Genomic DNA, 11,554 nt, shown 5'->3' with positions numbered 1-11,554 from the left:
TAAAAAAGGAAAGTTTGCTGTTGCCAAGTGAAACCACCAACATGGGTTTTGTATTGAATTGATGAAGCTGTCCTTTGTAGTTTGGATTTGGGGATGAAAATGCTTCGGGTTGTAAATAGTATAAGGTCCGAACATATTAATCTGGCCTTGGATGGACAATGTTCATGGTTCTCTATGTGGGACTGACTCAGCTATGTTGATTAGCAGAGTACCTGGACGGTTCTGGGTTATATTGGGGTCAAACCCTAGTCGTTTATCTTTTCTCTTAAAATCAGTTTGTTTAATCCATTTTATTGGATCAAGTAATATATGGTCTCATTTTTTATCTGGATCTTGAGCTTTATTATAGGACTCAAGTTGAATTCAGATTTGAAACCTAACTCACCTTTCAAAAGTTGAAACCAGTATTGGATCTATCCTATCCTTAAGCATATTCATCATATTTTTAACTCCATTATTTATGAGGGGTGTAACTAGGTTCGGTCAGGTAGGTCTCATCAAATCCATTCTAAATCAAGACTAAAAACTGCACAAAAACCTACCCAATACGAGTTGGGTTTGGGCTCTTCTTTGGTATGATTTTGAGTCTTTAACATATTTATTGGGTCGAGTTTTAATTAGATTCATTTTTCACATCACATTTAAAATTAGACCTAAACAAACCCGAACTGGTATAAAAAAGGATTAGAGGTTGGGTATTAGAAATGTTAAATGAGTCAGATTTCCTATCAATTGAACCAAATATGATCCACATTATAGATCCATATACTATATATCCAAATTCATATGGGATTGAAAAAAGTACATATGGGATATGAATGGTTAAATATTGGTAAGAATTGAAAAAAAAAGTGAATTGATTTAATCTAAACTTTTTTTTTAAAAGGCAGGCTGACCCCTACCATATATCTCTTAAATCCCATGTGGCAGAAGGATTCAAACCTGCTTCAGCTTAGTACAAGACCGAAGCAGGTTATATGTGCACCCCCCGAACGGGCAAGTGGGTGTTCACGGGTCCGAATGAGCACCATGTATGTAAGTACGTGCAGCTCATATCCACATGTTTGTCAACGTCATTTAGTGTCGTAGTTCGGTGCAATTGCAAAGATTTAAGTACCCTTTCTGCCATTGGTGTCATAAAACGATGATTCTAGAAAAAGAGCAGTAGCAAAGACTTAAGTACCCCAAAGATGGTTATTTAAGACCCAGTTCATGCACTGCAGGATTATCCAAGAAAGGAATCCCCCTAAAGAAGGCCATGAACATCAACCCTCTCCCTCTCTCCCTTCTCTTTCTGCCTCTGTGCACATCCAACAGACGATCCTATACTGCCTCATCAAGCATCTACTGACCTGCACACTGACTGTAACATGGTTCAACTTGATGAGTTGTGGAGCCTGATTCAGAGTTTTTGCCCTTACAGGAGGGGAGATCCGGGGGCTCCTCGTGGCGCAGGTCCCTCTTGTAACTGTAAAAAAAGAGCAATAAAGTTTTGGGCCTTATATAAATTTTGTTGGGGCCTTGTATAAATTCTTTCTTTTCTTTTCCTCTTGTAACTATCGATAAAGAGCAATAAAGTTTTTCCTCTGGGCGGCCATGGTTTTTTACTCCCTCTTGGATTTGAGAGAAAGTTTTTTCATGTAAATCTGTGTGTCGTGTTTTATTTGATCATTTTTGTTTATTGTTTCCTTCGGTTGTTTCATGCTCGCAATTTTCGTAACACCTTTTCCTATCATTGGTGTCATGAAATGATGATTCTAGAAAAGGATAATTTTTTTTCGATACGCGATTTTCCCTTTTTTTGCAACATGATTTAGCGATTTACAAACATCGCGTAGCGATTTGAGTTTTTTTTTCTGCTACGCTATTTTCGTAAATCGCTACTCGATTTAGCAATTTTCTATTTTTTTTTTCGCTATGCGATTTTCATAAATCGCTACTCAATTTAGCGATTTTTTATTTTTTTTTGCTACGTGCTTTTCGTAATTTTTTTTTTGCTACGGCAAATCGCTACTCGATTTAGCGATTTTCTGCTGTTTTTTTTGCTACGTGATTTTCGTAATTCGCTACTCGATTTAGCAATTTTCTATTTTTTTTTTGCTACACAATTTTCGTAAATCATTACTCGATATAACGATTTACGAAAATCGCGTAGCGATTTGCCATTTTTTTCGCTACTCGATTTAGCGATTTGCCATTTTTTTTTGCTACGCGATTTTCGTAAATCGCTATTGTGTGTAAATCGTAAATTGTGATGTTGAACTCTGCCCCCCTTGAGCACGATCTTCGTCGTGATCAGGCTGTAGTGGCCAGTCGTCTCGATGACAGCTAGTCTTGAGGTTTGTGATGGAGAAACCGGAGAGGAATGTGCCATTCCTAACGTTGGCGGGAAGGTGGGTCTTGTCAGAGAGCACGATGCTGGAGGTCGAGATGAGAACCTCGCGGTGCTAGAACCCGACGAATGCCCGCCAGGACTTGAGGGTGTGAATGCCCCTGTTGAGCAGCGTCAGGGTGGCCTAGAAGGCATAGCCTTGATCAAAAGTATTGCCGACGTAGGGGTAGATGGATTGTACTTTGAAAGACTCCGTTATAAGTGTACTGGAGGAAGATTCCGTTGTAGGTGTCCCTCGAAGGCGGCGAAGGGGCCGCCGCAGTCGGTTGCTCGCTGGACAAGGGCAAGATGACGACAGAAAGTTCAAATAGAAAAGAAAGAGAGAGCGCTTCAGGTTTGTTTCGTTGTTTGGACTTTGAAGAGTTAACATCATCCTTGACTTTTTGGATGGAAGAAATTTTTATCTTTTTCTCGAATCGTCATTTCTCTTTTTTTTGAATGAAGGACATTTTTATCATTTTCTTGAACCATTGATCGTTTCATGGCGAGAATAGCAAGAAAGGGTGCTTAAGTCTTTGCAATCACACTGGACTCTGATGCTAAGTGATGTCGACACACACGAAAATACGAGCCCCACATGCTTATATACGAGGTGCTCATTTGGACCCCGAACACGAACAATGCATGTTCGGGGAGAACACACAACACCCTCCCGTACAAGACCCCACTTACCACATGGGATACCACCTTAATCTAAAGCTAATTTACCTTTTCCCCATAGAAGTAGGCACATTTTACATATTTTCTATGAATCCACTACTTGATTGACTCACATGATGATTAGATCCTAGATGTTTGAATACAGTGAACTAGATCCATAATAGGATTTATTCTTCAAAAAATCAGGCCCACAGCTGCTGTCAAGCTCGAGGTGTCAATGGGTCGGATCCGGTTTGGACCCAGGTGAGTTTAAATCTGGAACTGACTTTGAGGTGCTAGTACCGAGACCGATCTGGTATGCCATAGGAAAAACCGTAACCAGGTCCTACAAGGATTACATTAACCAGACCTGATATATACTCAGTAAAATAATAATTTTTTTTTTATCTTTTTTATATTGAAAAATCACGTCTCTTAATCAGAACATGGGTCAGACCCGGGCCTGGTGTATACTTTCAAACCATAGCCCCTTCCATATACTAATCGGACCTGTTGGATCTGACCCAGTTCCTAATCGGTTCTTTATCACCAAACCCTAACCCTATATGGTTTGGTACGGGTTGGGTCTGGGTCAAACCCGATAGAATTGACCGAACCCGTGCCCAACCTATTTTCCTACCAATCTTCTTGAAACAACCATATATGGAAATGTTGTAGTTGGTGGTGAGCTAATGACATAAGTTCGACCTCTTATTGAAATCACTTCTGGTTTTCAGAAATGTTGCTCATTAGAACAGTCAGACCTGGATCAGGAGTTGTGTCAGACGCGGGTCAGGTCAGGTATGTCTGAACCAGTCTGGCCTGTGACGTAAATTCAGAATGGCTAAAATTGGCTTGCTTCCTGTATGTTGCAAATCATAGTCATGAATATATCTCATCCCGGGAAAAGCTTAGTGCAACGAAAATCTTGCGTTATTTTCAGAAAAAATAAGAATACATAAAAATATAAAATACATACGACTATATTGTAAACATCGAAATGATATAAAAATTCTGCAGTAACCGTTAATTTTAACATGTTAGTGATGTGTTAAAAATACAGTATATTCGAAATTGGTAATTTTTTTTTTTAAATATCATGTTGTTAACAGAGAAATAATGGCAATTGAAATATCAAGTTAATTTCAAAATATACGTGATATTTGTGACTTATATATGCTGCAAAATATGATACTCTGTCCTAAAGCATTTCCCTGTCTTTCTCCAATCTCTTAAACCATTTTCATTGTATTTAAAATCCTAATCCTCTCATAAAATATGAGAATAAACCAATGTTGGTATCGGTCCTGAATCGTTACCGATTCTCAAGTGAATCGTTTTGAATGGGATAAAAATTAATTAAAAAATATTTTGTGTCAAATCAGAATGTGACACATGTTAAAACCATTCAAATAATATTAAAAATAAATTTTTTTGCATTTATTCAAAATAGCCGATTCAGGTTAGTATCGTATACAGGCCGATACTGACAGCATTGGAATAAACTGTGCCCCTTAAATTTGAGGCCAGTATACATCTACTCTTACCACTTCTCCACTGGCTCAGTAACTCACCCCAGTTAGACTTGTCTGGCAGGAGCAGTTAGTGCAGGTCACCTTGTGTTGGGACGTTGCAAGTTTGAATCCCATTGGTATCATTGTATAACTGGTAAGGGTATGCCTAACCACAGCTTTTTCTCTGTAAAAAAAAAAACTTACCCCAGTTAGATTCAAATTCACGTTTAAGCCAATCATCATCCTTTTCCTTTCCTTTAATTAAATTTAAGTTAAGCCCTTGAGGGCCTAGCCTTCTTAATTAAAGGTGACCCTAGTTTGTGATCTGACATGGGATGATCAAGGTTCGAAACTCATTGGGGGTGGGCATCCCTTGCCACAAGGTTGAAACTGGGTATGCTTCCTGGGTGGCAGGGGCCAGGCCTTCAGAGTTTTTACCAATCGAAGGTCTGCCAATATGCAGTAGTCAGTACTGATGGGGGGAAGGCTTTCAACTTGGCCTCACCAAAAAGTTTAATTTTAAGCAAAGGCATCTATTGTTGACCCAAGAAAAAAAAAAATTGGGATAGATTAAGATGTAGCATTTTGGAGGATAATATAACACCAACTTGTCTTAGCTTTATGGGTAAGTGGCAAACACTATCTCATGAGCTAAGCCATTAGGATTGAGGACTCTGCCTTCTTGCTCAGAGGCAACTGTGGTTTGTCACTTGACACTGGATGATCATGATTTAGAGGCGTTTTGTGCCGCAAACTTGAATTCTTCGTTCGCGGCTGAGAGAGCTTTAAGAGTTTTACCAATCAAAGGCATGCCAATGTGCAGTCAATGATAGGGTTTTTTTTAAACTTGGCTTAACTAAAAATATTAATTTTAAACTAAATTAGCAGCTATGGTTAACCCAGTAATAAAAAACATGGGATAAATTAGGATACAACAGCATTTTGGAGGATAATGTAATAAACCAACTTGTCTTAGCTTTATGAATAAGTGACAAACACCATCTAATGAGCTAAGCCTGCTAGGGCTCTGCCATCTTAATTAGAGGTGACCATGGTTTTGTTTTTCTTTTTTTGATATTTATATGGAAAAACCAGCAGCTTCAGGAGCAGAGACCTAGCAGTGTTGGCTTTACCTGCCCTACTTACTATCACTGTTCTGGCAGCATAAAACTCTGTGGGCTTACCCCTTGACTCCATTGTCAACTAATATGAGAAGATGATCAAGGTCTTGAGGCATCTCTTGCCATAATGTTGAAACTAAGTATGCCACCTAGCAGGCAAGGGGAACTTATGAGTTTTCACCAATCCAGCCTACCAATGTGCAGAAAGTGATGAGGGCCTTTTTAAATTTGTCCCTGTAAAAAAAAAAATGTAATTCTAAGCATAGTGACAAACTTTTTTTATCCGCAATTTCTCGTTTTTCAAAAACTCGCGAGAAATTGACAAAATTCCATAAAATCTTGCATTTTTTTTCGGCAAAATCTCAGCAATAAAAAAATAAATTTAAAAATATAAAAAATTAATTTTTATAATAAAATATTAATAAAACTAAAAATACACAATTTCTTTGAGATAAATAGTCGTTTAAAACGTAAATATCGTGTTTAAATCACGGTATTTATGTTTTTTTCATAAATCTCGTGATAATTTGAAAATCTCGCGAAAAATTGCCGTTTTAAACTTTCAGGCAATTTCTCGCGAGATTTTTCTTGCGATATTTGTCACTATGATTCTAAGATCAACTATTATTTACCCATACACAAAACAAAGGATAAATTAGGATATAGCATTTTGGAAGATAATGTAATCAATGAACGTGTCTCTTAGCTTTATGGCCGCAAGGTTGAAAACTGGATATACTTTGTGGTGGTGGGTATAGGGACTTTAAGGAGTTGTTTGTTTCATTCACACGGATAAGAAAAGACCCCATGATGGAAACACCATCCCATGTGTGAAAAATGAATATGTAAATCCATTTACAATTAGGGGGTGGCCAACGGACCGGGCGGCCTGATGGGCCAAGCTGAACCGGTCTGTAATGAGCCGGGTTTGGGTCAAGTTTTTAGGCCTGGGACCATTAGCTACAGGGCCAAAACCCAGCCCGTTATATACATGGGCTAGGCTCGGGTCAGCCCATGGGCTATCAGGTTAATTAATTTTTTTAGTAATATAAAAATTTAAAAATTAGATAGTTGCGTAGTAACTTTTGGTAAATATTGCTATTTACTCAATTTGTTGCATTAATTTTATGAAAACTAAAAAGATAATTAGTTGGGTACGTGAAACATAGTTAATTATTAGTATTTACCTAAGTAATTGCACTAATTTTATGAAAAATAAAAAGACAATTTTATGAAAATGCTGGTTTATTTAAGAATTAAGTTTTCTGGCATTTTTTCTCTCCATCTCTTTATCTCCTTCACCAAGCAAACTGCAACTCCTCCATAATCAAGTTTGGTTATGGATTCACCAAAAGAGTTGGATGATAATACTACTTTTAGTGAAAGATGGTAAATGTGTTGTGGTTTGTAATTTTAATTCTAATATCTGCAATCATTTTTAAATATTTTTGCAGGTTATGTGGCATAATGGGTTAAACCATATTAGTGGATTGAATAAACCATACTGTGTTACATAGGAACGTTAAAATTCAAGATCATGCTTTATGTTATTTTGGAAAATTGATGTTGATTTATTTGTTCAAATGCTATGCCATGAACGAAATATTTTATTATGAACTTTTTATTTGGATACTTTGAAGATTATTAGATGTGAAATTCTGAAATTTTTTATTTAATACATTTTTTTGGTATTCCAAGAATTAATTTATGAACTTTGTTTGAAAATAACCTACAAATGGGTTTGGGCCATGCTGAATTGACCCACTAAACATTTGCCTATTAGGCTGGGCCATGGTCTGCACTTCAAACCCGAGCCCACTAAAAATTTTAAATGTAAAAATGATAAAAAATAGTATTTTACCGGGAATGTCCTGGGTATGGTTCATGTAGTTCTTATTGGGTCCATGTAAGGTGTCGCTTATGGTGGGTCCGATTAGTCTCTGGTTGTGACACGAAACCATACCCGAAAATCGGGGCCAGGCCTGGTTTCACCTAGATCCGAACCAAACCCGACCTGTTGACACCCCTAGTCAGCAGAAGTGCCACTTCCTAGCAAAAAATCGGCTTAAAACACGTTTTTTTCAATAAAATTTTGAAAAAACAAAACTCCATCTTAAAAAAACTGCAAAAAAAATCGTTCTTTTGAAAGAAATGTCTGGAACACAAAAAACTACATGAAAAAGAATGCTTTTCAGAAAAAACTCAGCTATTCATCCTATTGTATGTGATCTCGGGTTCGGATCACACTTATTTTTTAATTTAAATCCACTAGTCCATGCACCCTAATTTGATTTTGAAGGAAAAATCTCATATACATGTCCCTTTTTTAAACCCGTCTTATAAAACTAAAACCGAATTGAGCCCATCAATGAAAAACTAAAAAAACAAATGGAACTCCATATCTTTCCAAAAAATCAGCAAACAAAAAATCTTTTGAGAGAGGTGTCTAGAACACGAAAATCTATATTTAGAAAAAATTAAAAAAACAGTTACGGATCCTATTTTATCGCATCCTGGGATTCAGATCAACACTGATATTTGAATTTAAATCCAATAGTTCTTGTACCCTGGCTTTCAAGGAAAAATCTCATAATATATATATATATATATATATATATATATATATATATATATATATATATATATATATATATATATATATATATATATATATATATATATATATATATATATATATATATATATGTGTGTGTGTGTGTGTGTGTGTGTGTGTGTGTGTCTGTTTTTCACCCCATTTTGTAAAATTAAAATTGAATTAAGCCCGTCTGTACAATGTTATCAGTATCAGTGTGTATTCGGTAGAAATTCGATATGCTGCAAGCCTGAATCGGCTCTTTTTTGATAAATGTAAAAAAAAATACCAAAAAAAAATTAATATTATTTTAATGATTTTAACATGTGTGTCACGTTATGATTGATACATAATAATTTATTATTATTTTTGGACTGAACGATTCTATTTAGTATCGGTATAGGCTGATACAGCTGCATCGGTGGCCAAACGATTCAGGGCCGATACTGATACTGACAACGTTGGTATTAGGGATGGCAGTGGACCGGAAAGCAGGGGCCAGCCCCGCCTTGCCCCGTTTGGACTGGGGATGAAGGGTATGAAATGGGGATGGAGGCGGGGACAAAGGTTAAAATCCATCCCCGTCCGGGGATGGAGGCAGGGATGGACGTACACTTTTCCCCGCCCCGCCCCATCCCCGCCCCGACACTTTTCCCTACAATAGCCCTGCCTGGCCCTGCCTCATCCCCATTCGAACCGGGGATGGAGGACGTGAAACAGGGATGAAGGCAGGGGTGAAGGTTCAAATCCATCCCAGCCGGGGATGGAGGTTCTAATCTTGAGGCGGGGCGGGGGTGGAGACCTTGTCCCCCGCCCTGCCCCGCCCCACTACCATCCCTAGTTGGTATTGCCCACCATTTTTTTAAACTTTTTCTTTTGGCATTTCTTTGGTTGATCATTTTCAACCCAAAACCTTTTAAATCATGTATTCAATATTTTACCATTTTTTTGCCGTTCACGTATTGCTAACTTTGGTCCCATTAATAGATGCTCAGAATGCATCTCTCAGGATTTGGTTTGGTTCTACCTCGAGTGGATACTAGGTCATGAATGGTTGGCCACAAATAAAATAGGCGTGTAATAGGATCGAATATGGCCCATTTTGGTTTGACATAATTCGGATTGGACTTTATTGGGTTTGGAGCATTTAGTAAATGGATTAAGTTTGAGTTCAATTCAGTTTCAACTAGGATTTCATTTACAAAATTGGTTGGATTGCGTTCAACCTGTTAGAAAATTTGTGTGGGTCTACGTACATCGAACCACACATTATAGACTGTTTTAGGTTCAGCCCCGGTTTATATGATCTAATCTGGTTGGGCTATATGATGTCTCATATGGTATGGTAAACTATGTAAAGAGACCTGTTTTGTCTACAATTCTGTAATGGGCTGAATTAAAGACAGACTCCTAATTGGATACACATTAAATTGGATACACATTAGGTTATGGTCCCCAAACCTTATATAATGACCTTCTCTTTGATGCTCTCCATAACCATCCAGAGATTCAGTCTCTCTCATAAGGTTTAGAGAAAGGAATATGACCACGTATACAGGTTTTAGAAAATCATACCCGTCAACGATCTACCAGAGCACTTAAGGATTCAGGTATGCTTCCATTTTTTGTTTCAACAATTTAGCGAGAATTTGTATTACGATCCTGTTTAGTTTTCGATGAATTTATAAATCCAACAATTGGTATCAAAGCGCGTGTTTCCGTTGAATCGTTGAATATTAAATTTGTATTGCATATTTTTTATTGGTGGTGCTGATCCAGTGTGATCGATGGTTGAGTGTTTCTGTGGCACCCGGTTGGATGGAAAGGGTCATTCGGCCCATTCCCTTTGGTAACATTGGATTTCACAGACAGGGAAGGGCAGTTGGGCCCTTCTCTTTCCAGAACATCAGACCGGGAAGTGTCGTCAGGCCCTTCTCTCTTTCCTTTTGTGATTGGGCGGAAGGGAAGGGTCGTCGGGCCTTTTCTTTGCTGATGGTAAATCGGTCAGAAGGGCTATTTGGCCCTTCACTGACTTACCTTCTCCCGATCAGATGGTGAACGGTAGGGGGGATCTCCCCACTTCGGATCTTCGAATGACAATTTTTTTCCTCTGCTCATCAACCGAAACAAGTCATCATTTAATCCAGGCGCCATCGTGTCCTGCGGCCTCTCCAACCCATTACTGACCTTCACCGGCATCAGGGGTCGAACCCGACCATCACCAAAAAGATTCGGATTGCCGAACGGTGAGTATGGCAGATGCACGTTTGAAAGCTATCTTACTGGCATTCGGGGCCCGATTTCGGCCATCGCCAAATGCACTCAGTTCGCCAGCTCCCCTTATACCATTCTTGGTCGTCTTTGCTTCTGGGTTCGATCATCCGCCAGAGTGTGCCTGTCGGCTAGCATCTAGGCCAGATTCTGTCATTACCAGGCCTCTTGCAAGGGCCGATGACAGTCGACATCTGTATCCACCCTCTACCAATGATGTCTTGTCCATCAGATGAATCGTTTGGGAAGGTTTCTTGTACAGGGATGGTTAAGCAATGTCTCAGCTAATTTGGTTTCCTATACAGAGACAGTTTAGCAGTGTTTGAGCTGATTCAGTTACTTGTATAAGGACAATTCAACAGTGCCTTAGCTGGTTTGGTTACCTATACAGGGGCGGTTCAACAACCAATCTCTGGCCGGTTCAGCCTTTAGCTGATCGACCGAGGCTCGGTTCGGCCTTCAGTCGAATGGACCAGAGTTAGCTTGATATTCATCCGAGCTCGGATCGGCCAATTTATTGGATCGGGGATAGCTGACCTGGTTTGGCTGCGGGGACTGAACCAGGTTATGTGTTATCTTTGTGTGGGCTAGGCCTCTTCAGACCCGACCCCATGACTTGATGCTTGCACTAGGTAAGGGTGTTTTGGGTCTGACCCATGTTGAGTCAGACCAATTTTGACTGTGCGTATGACTTATAAAAAAAAGTGAGGATTTTATAAGGCTTTTGGCATGCATTAGGGGTCACTTTGGTGGGCCAATTTTTTGGTTACTTTTTGGCTCATGTATATTATTACACTTTCTTTATTTTCACATGCATATATTAACATATTTGAACGTTGGTATTATTTGGAATTTCAGGTCTAATATTCTAAATTGAATTAGTTGAATCGATATGTTGCCAAAGTAACCTCTGTTGTATGGATTAATTTATTTTTGATATATATATATATATATATATATATATATATATATATATATATATATATATATATATATATATATATATATATATATATATATATAT

The sequence above is a fragment of the Nuphar pumila genome, chromosome 10 (assembly GCF_984573655.1).
Source record: "Nuphar pumila chromosome 10, dmNupPumi1.hap1.1, whole genome shotgun sequence".
NCBI lineage: Eukaryota > Viridiplantae > Streptophyta > Magnoliopsida > Nymphaeales > Nymphaeaceae > Nuphar > Nuphar pumila.
Note: the sequence above shows the minus strand (reverse complement) of the source record.